Consider the following 8,798-nt stretch of genomic DNA (forward strand, 5'->3'; position numbering starts at 1 on the left):
AATAAGAAACTCCTTCATAGACATTGGGACCAAATGCACAAAACAACATGTGCATGGTCTTAGCATTTTGTAGAGCTTTCTTCTGTTCTTGAGAACTCCACTCCTTCATCTTATTCTTTGGAGAAGAGTAGCCGTTCTCGATCATCTCCATGCATCAAGATCTTTGGATTGAATGAATAGCTTCATTAATTTCTTCCAATGACGGTAGTTGACTCCATTGAAGTGTGGAGGCTTGTCAATCGGTTGAGAGTCTTCCATGTAGAATGAGCCAGAAGTGGAAGTCATCTTCTCGGTTGCTTTAAAAATGGATAGAGCTTCTTCAATGATCGTCTCAAGGTTGTTAAACCTTTTAATGAGTTAAACTCTGATACCAATTGTTGGGATTTTGATGGGAAGCTCAATTAATCAATCGAATAGTTTTTATGCCAAGAGGGGTTGAAGTGGATTTGAGTTTAGGGATTAAGGAGATTTAAAAGATAAGAAAATTGATGCACAAATATTTATAGTGGTTCGACTTCTCAACCAAATCTACATCCACTACCTTAGCTCCTCACTAAGGATTTTCTAACAAATTCACTAATTTGTTCTTTCTTTTTACAAGACAAAGAGATAACCTTTACAAATCCCTATCTTTTCAATTGCTAAGATAGAACCACTCCCATTTTACAATGTATAAAAATGTAAACAAGAAAACCTCACAAGGTAGGTGTTTACAAAATTAAGCTCACAAGAAAAACAAATAAAAGATTTGTAATGAGCTCAAAACACACTTATGCACAAGAGAAAAAGGAAAGATAAAGAGTGAAAAACTCTTCTCTTGATGATGGATGCTTGGATAGGTGTTAGTAACCTTCTTCAAGTGTTCTCAACTTGTTTTTATAAATTGAAATGAGTTTATGACCATTTTTAGCAGTTGAGGGTGTTTTGGAGTCGTTGGGGATTAATTTTTTACAAAATAAATCTGCTCAAGACAGATAGTATCGATACTCCTTTAATAAGTATCAGTACTACTTTTATAATTTTTAAATAAACTATCCCTTAAAGACCGTTGAGCTTGACTAGTATAGATACTATGCTTCATGGTATCAATACTACTGTGTAAAGGTGTATCAACACCGCATTGGGTATCGGTACCTGGGATTTGAGCAATTTGAAAAACATCTGGTAGTATCGATACTAGTTAGAGAGTATCGATAATTCTCTTACATTTGGTATCGATACCATATGAACAATATCGATATTGTTCATGTAGTATCGATACTGTAAAAACAGTATCGGTACTACGTACCCTGAAAAACTATTTTGTGCTCAAATTCTTGTTTAATGACTTTGAATTATTTTTAAATACTTTGAACAAATTCAATCAAGTCCAAAAACATTTTGTCATAATTTATTATATCAAAATATTATAAAACATAATTCAACAGATGGTGGTAGGATCTGTTAACACAGAGTCTCATAAACACTGAAAATTCATCAACGAATAGAGAGAGAGAATTCATGAACTAATATATATTGAGAGAGAGAGGTTAAAATATCTTTCTTTCTTTCTTTCTTTTTAAAAAATGAAGTTAAGACAGCACTAAACCAAATGAACCAAATGAAAAACGAATATACCTATTTGATCATTCGTTAATTAAATTATTATACAAAACAAGTGACCCAAAAACTAGGTTGGTTCCACCAAATTATGCAGCTAAGATAGTGAAACAGTTGATTTTTTTTTTTTTTTTGGTTATATTTTATGCTATTTTATGTTTACGTTCAAAGTTCGTAGATACTACTTTCAACAAATCATCTGTATGATATTGTTCTGAATTCCTTCCTTACAAATGTAATATACTTTACCAAACCATGGATTTCATTGAAATCTGACTGACAAAAATCAATATTACCAAGAAACTGCGATAACAGATAGAACAAAGAGGAGCAGGACGAGGAAGGCATCAATTGCAGAAACAAGAGCTTCATTGCCATCTGTGGCCGGTCAGACCAACCTTCGACGCTAGTGGCTACTAATCTATAGGCCTTACACCCAATAGTTGCTGTGGCGCCGCGGGATCCAACAAGGACATAATCCATTGCCGACTAAACTAAAGCAAGACGGATCATACAAGAATCATAAAACAAAAGACAAGACAAAAATGAGGACCATAACAGATCTTCAAGGTTACATAAGGTCCTCTTGGCTCTCTAGAATCGTGGAAAGGTGGTGAAAGGTGATTCCTGCAGGTGGAGGAACAATCTCATCTGAGCAAAGCTCGACAAGATCTGTAAAGCCAAAAACTCCATTTGACAAGTCCAAATGCCCACACATCTTCAACCTCCAATATTCAGAGGACAGACCGACGGTCGGTAAACAAAAGGACTTCACCATTGAAAACCCAAAAGAGTGTGAACCCGACTGATTGCCACTAGGCAATACATGTTCAAAATTAACGGCATCAAAATTCGAACATAACAATTTAATCTCTCTAATAACAATTCCTAAGCTGGACATTATAAGATATTTAACTCCAGTTAGTGAACCTCTTTCAATCTCAACCCATGACGCCTCCATCAGGAGCATATCTGCAACACCTTGGATTGCGCAACCTTTGGCAGCCAAGACCTTATCATTCTAATTTCACAACACTGTTCCCAATGAATCACTATAGGCTGATTTTACGGTAAAAAAACTATTCGACTCAAGAGACTAAAAGCAGCTATTTGCTGTTCTAACAATAGGCAACCAAACCTTGTATGAGGACCACAAGAACTCTACCCTCCATCCATGTGCGCATAACCCAGTCAATAAACTAATCAAAAGCAACATTATCTGAGACCACAGCCGGTAAAGGCCTCACGTTTGAAATTTCTTCTCTGTCCATTTATAATTACAAAATTTTACCTTAGAGCCTTCACCTATGATTTTCCCTTATAAAAATATGCACAGATATGTTTAGTTTGGATTTGGAGAATGCTTAAAATTAGGTTAGTGACTACAAACCTGGATTAGCAAACAAGGATCCCATATGCAGAGTAACCTACTAAAGAATTGTTAGTATCATTCACTGAACTCTTCATTAAAAAAAAAAGATTAGTTTCAAAAGGGTAAAATTTCTAACAAGCATTGTTTCATTGCCAGCATATAATGTCAGGGATTCATTTCAAAAGAAAAAAAAAGAATGAAAGCAAACATTCTCAAGTCTGCCATTCAGCTACTGAGCTACATTTACACAACAACCCAGTTAAGAGCTCAAATTGGGCGGTTCTCAAGAAAAATGAACGTTACCATCATGCAACTTCTTTGACTTTACACCCAAACCAGACATGTAAGACTAGATGACCATTACCCTATGAAAGCAAAGACACGAGAGATACGTACTCCAGGGTTATCCGGCCCTTGGATCTCGTGTTGATGACAAAGTGTTCTGGGTATTTTCTTAACAACATAAGCAGACCATACCATGGTTTCCCCTTCGATTCTGAACCTGGCCAATCCTCGGATGTAAGATACCTTCTAACTCGGCTGCTGTGTTTTAAAAGGCGTGAGGCGCTCCAAGGCGATTAGCTACCCAAGAGTCTCAATTTTTTGAGGCGCTTTGAGGCGAGAGATTCACGTACGTGAGGCGCTTAATTTTACAAAACATTTATAAATATTTTATAACCATACCTCAAACACAAAACAACTTAATAAGCAAAAACACCAAGTAGCATAGGTCATATTGTATCTCAAAAAGACAAATAAAAACATCATCAATAATCAAAATGCCTAAAACTCGTCTTCATCGTCGTCGTCGTCAACATCAATCCCAAGCACCTCCTCCTCCCCCATCATCTTCGGAAAACTATAAACAGAATCTATAAATTAAACAGAATGCATATTGAGCAGGATTATCTATAAACAAATTACATATTTACATTGTGCTTAAAAGCCTAAAATGAGTAAATTCTATATTTCTATGAACAGATTATCTAAACAAATACCTTAATGGCGAAAACCTTAATGATTATATATCTAAATTCTAAACAGATTACCTAACAATTAAACATATTATAGATAAACAATTAAACAGATTACCTTAACAAAATAACAAGTAAGCAGATCACCTTAACAATGAAGCGGATTATATATCTACAGCTGTGACAACCGATAAAGAAAGCTTGCGTCTTCCAATATATAAACAATTAAACAAATTACATTGAAGATGAAGCAATTAAACAAATTACAGTGAAGTAAATTAACCATGTAGGAGTGGAGGGGAAAAGAAAAGCAGATTGTACATACACTACAGTGATACAAATTTTAAAATTAAGACTTACCTTAATGGAGAAAATCGAGAAAGGAGATAGGAGAAACTGAGAAAGGAGTCTGCTTTCAACTTCAACGTAGAACAATCGCTGAATTAAGCATGGAATTTAAAAGGTCTGACTGTTGGAAGAAAATCGAGCCCAGACCCAAAATTTAAAAATGGGTCATTGTACGTGAATCGCTAAAAGCATTGCCTCGTCGCCTTGTCGCCTCTCGCCGCCTCCGACGACTGAATCGCCGCCTCATGTACTCGCCGCCGCCTTGGTGGTCGGAGGCTTTTTTCTAAACGCCTCGCCTAGCGCCTCAGGTGCGCTTTTTAAAACACAGCTCGGCTGTGATGCCAGGCACTACTAAACTGTTCAACCAACTGAAGAAGAAAGATGAAATTACAGGCAGTGAGCAAAATCATATAAAACCCTAAAACTCAATATCAAAATAAAGCACGAGGACTATTCTCGTGTGGGCAGGGGTGCCATCAGCAGAAAATAACCAAGACTCGAACAATGCTAGATCAAAAGCTCAAAATGAAAATAGCTTGAGATTTAGGTCACCGTAAGCTTAGAACTAACCTCAGCATGGAGTTTCTCCATGGCCATACATTCTCCTGGGCCACAAAGATCAGAAAGAACAGTGGCTACAGATGACACCACATCCTTTTTTTCTTTCAACTGCACAAGTTGTTGGTTATTGGATTCACGGTCAACTCTATATCTTCCCTCTCCCTTCTTATCTACCGGAACTGCAGATGTTACAATGCCAAATTAAACAAAATTTACAATCCATCAGGCATCAAGTATATAAGAAAGACGTGCTTTTTGTTGCTAAGTAGGTAAAACATAAAGAGAAAATGTTGAAGGAATGAAAGTTTACGTCAGCAGCAAAAAAACTGGTAACTGAGAAAGAGTATCAGAGAACAATAAAACCGTCCAATGAGATCATACAAGTCATTTCACAGCCACCATAAAAATCAAATAGTAACTTTCTGAAATAACAGAGATAGCAATTCATCACAAATTGGCCTAAATTATATGCCAAAAACCCCATAGACAACATGATAACTATAAAATATACTTCATCTATAATTCATCTCATCTCTTTTTTATGGAGGTATCATCATTACTTCCATTAAAAGCTTGAAGCGACTACATTCATCGTTCCCCAGCACAGATTATGCAATTTCAAGGAGTATCTTTAACAACTACCAACTACCAAGGAATGAAATTTCTCAGAACTGTGATAAGCTATGTTGCTTGGACTCTTCATTTCTCCTAAAGTACCTATGTCCAACACATGGAAATGGGGATATGACCTCTACGCTTCTTATAAATACACGAAAAATCTTAGAAAATTCTAACCATGCTCATGTGGTAAATATACCCCTATCCAAAACTCACACCCAAGTCCGAGTAACACAGGTAATAAACCAATAGCTAGGGAAAATTCTCAAAAACTGGATCAAAATTCAATAGGACATCTAGAAACAGAAAAACAAGTACCGGTAGATCCTGTACAATTCAAGGCCAGGCTGATTTTATAACAAGTAACTCCCAAGAAAAAAGTAGAAATGAGAATACAATATCAACCACCAATGGATCAGTAGAGATTGCAATCCTAGGGGTATTTAAAATGATTTATGTAACACTCCTAAAAGATGATGACATATTTAATCATTAAATTGAAGATCACTATGCTAAGCAAATAAAAAACCACACGCAAAGCATTTTGAGTGCTACAACCACAAGAAATCACCATTGCCAGCAACTATTAATTCAAAAAGACCAAGATGGACATAGGATATAATGCACTAAGAGGCAAGCGATAGCATAGATCAAACATAGACACTCTTGAAAACTAAGATTTGCCATTCTTCTTAACTAAAATGACAAATCTTTTGGCTATCTAACATATGTCATAATATTACTGCATACAAGAATGAATTATAGTCTCAAAAATACCAAGAGATATCCAATTCACAGTACATATCAATCACTAAATACTTAAAAATCATATACTTTCCAAAGCAGATTTCAAATAATGGCAATTCACAGTTCATAACGACTGAAAACAAAAACAAGACAAAATTTGATCAAATAATCACATAATGATAAATCTTTAAGGAAAACCAAAAATTAATTTTGCTACCCTAATGCTCCCGCCAATCCTGCCTTTCCTACGGAGCCGGCCTCCACCCCACCGTACCACTCTTCACTCCTAACCTTCTTTCCGCCACTCCCAACATCCTCTTCTTCACCATAATCTTCATAATACTCTCTTCCCCTCCCTTTCTTCACCCCCACAGAACCCACTGATCTCCCTGTCTCTGTCCCGCCATGGTAACCATGATGCTGCATCCCTCCAGCTGTGGCAGCCGCCGTCTGGTAAATTGAAACGTGGTGCCGAGGCGCAAGCGCTCCCCCGAAAATACTCCTCACGGGGAGAAGAAAGTAAAATTCTTTGTCACCGATTTGGAGGAGGTCCTGGGAATCGAGCCTGACGGAAGGGTTCCCAGGGAGGTGGAGGACTCCTTCGATGAGGCAGCCGTTCTTTCCGAGTACTTCAAGAGCAAAACGGCGTCGCGTGAAGTCGTAGAAGATGCGGGAATGGTGGCGGTAAATGTTCATGCCGCCGCCGAGGTTGGCCAAGTCGACGTCGACGGTGGATTTCTTGGAGTTGCGGCCGAGCTTTATGAATAATTTTGCATGTAGTATTCGAAGTCTTCGCCTTGTAGCTTCGCAAACCCCGCTTCGACATCGCTACCACCTGTCGTTCCCATCGTCGATTTTGATTTTCGATTGAATTATTGATTGATCGAATGGGCGATGGATATTGTTGAATTATTATAAAAGGCTGACGGAATTTGGAATAAGGTTTTCTTAGGATTTACTCGATACTTTCCGTTTTCTTCGTCTGATCTTCCATAGCTATGGCCTATGAGGGGTATTGTTTGGCTACAAAGAAAACTTTGCTGCTGTTTGATTATGATTTTAGTTTCCAGATTTCAACTTAAAAATTAAAAGAAATTTCAATTATAAATGCAACTCCGGGAAGAACTTTTTTAAGGCTTAATATAATTTTAGGTGATTAAATTATATTTCAAATTATTTTTTTGTGTTTAAAGAATTTTTTTTTTGTTAAAAGAAGATATCTAATGTTTTTCTTGTTACATTTTTAGGTGTCTACCATTAGATAAAATGGTTAAGTGACACGAGTTACGTTATGATTTTTTTAAAATATATTTTTAAATAAAATTTACTTTTTAAAAAATTAAAAAAAATTAAGTGTGACATTTTTCACCTAACAATTCATTTTAACATTAAACACTTAAAATATAACAGATAAAATATTAAACACCTAAAAATAGAATAAGCCTTATTTTATTAAACCAAGTAATTATAAAGATCATCTAATAATTAATGTTTAATCACCGGTATAATTGATGGTGCTCAAATCGAGACCTCTTTAAATAATAATCATTCTTTTAATTAATAAAATAATTTGGTTCATACCAGAAAAAGTTAAAGATATAATTAAAAAAATAAAAAATAAGACAAAATAATCAAATAATAATTAATATAGAGGGTATGATCACTAGTGTAATTTTTATTTTATGTTGTAAGATAAATATTTAAATTATATTTTATGTGTTCAATTTTTTTTATTGGAGTAGGTGTTTAATATAAATTTCAAAAATAAAAATTTTAAAATTAATTTCATCACGATTATGAATCAATCACTAAAAAATAATCAACTAATATTTTATATTTATTTAATTTTAATTTCATTTAATTCTTTAAAAAAGTAATATTCATAAAATTTTGAAAAAAAAACTCTTAATTTTTTTTATTTTCACAAATATCTTAAAATTAATAAACTTTGATTCTCAAATATGTAAAACTTAAGTTTTTTTTAGTTAAAAAAAGTAGAAGATTGAAACGATGATAAAAGAATGATTGATAGTAGGATCAAACAATGGATGGGTGGACATTCAACGACAACGATGATGACCGACGACGATAATGAATTTTGGGACTAGAAATTTGAGTAATGGAAATTTATTGATTTAAGATTTAGGGAAATTTAGGGATTTATGTTTAGAGATTTAGGAGATTAAGGCGACGACAATAGAAAATGTTATTAGTGAAGTCTAGTAATAGGTTGATCGTCGTTCGATGACAATGGTGACAATTAAACACGACAATGGACTTTGAGAATAGAGATTTTAGATAATGGAGATTTGTAGATTTAGGATTTAGAGAGATTTTAAGATTTAAGTTTAGAGATTTAAGAGATTTTGGATTACGAAAAGAGAAATAATCAACAACAAAAGTTTGGCAATGACAGTGAATACTAGTATCAGTAATAAACTTTTTTTATTACAAATAAAACTGCAACATCAATGGTTATGCAACACCTTGAGTAGCTATATCAATATTAAGCAAGCAGCAAACATCAAACACCATTAACAGTAATAAATTTGGGGATTAAGGATTTTAGGAGTTTTTAA

General features: G+C 34.8%; 1 pseudogene; it reads right to left on the reverse strand.

Moving 5' to 3' along the window:
- Positions 1-3,086: 3,086 nt before the first annotated feature.
- LOC120183040 lies at positions 3,087-7,276 on the reverse strand (annotated as a pseudogene).
- Positions 7,277-8,798: the final 1,522 nt, after the last annotated feature.

This window comes from Hibiscus syriacus, unplaced genomic scaffold, assembly GCF_006381635.1.
Source record: "Hibiscus syriacus cultivar Baekdansim isolate YM2019G1 unplaced genomic scaffold, ASM638163v2 tig00112738_pilon, whole genome shotgun sequence".
Lineage (NCBI taxonomy): Eukaryota > Viridiplantae > Streptophyta > Magnoliopsida > Malvales > Malvaceae > Hibiscus > Hibiscus syriacus.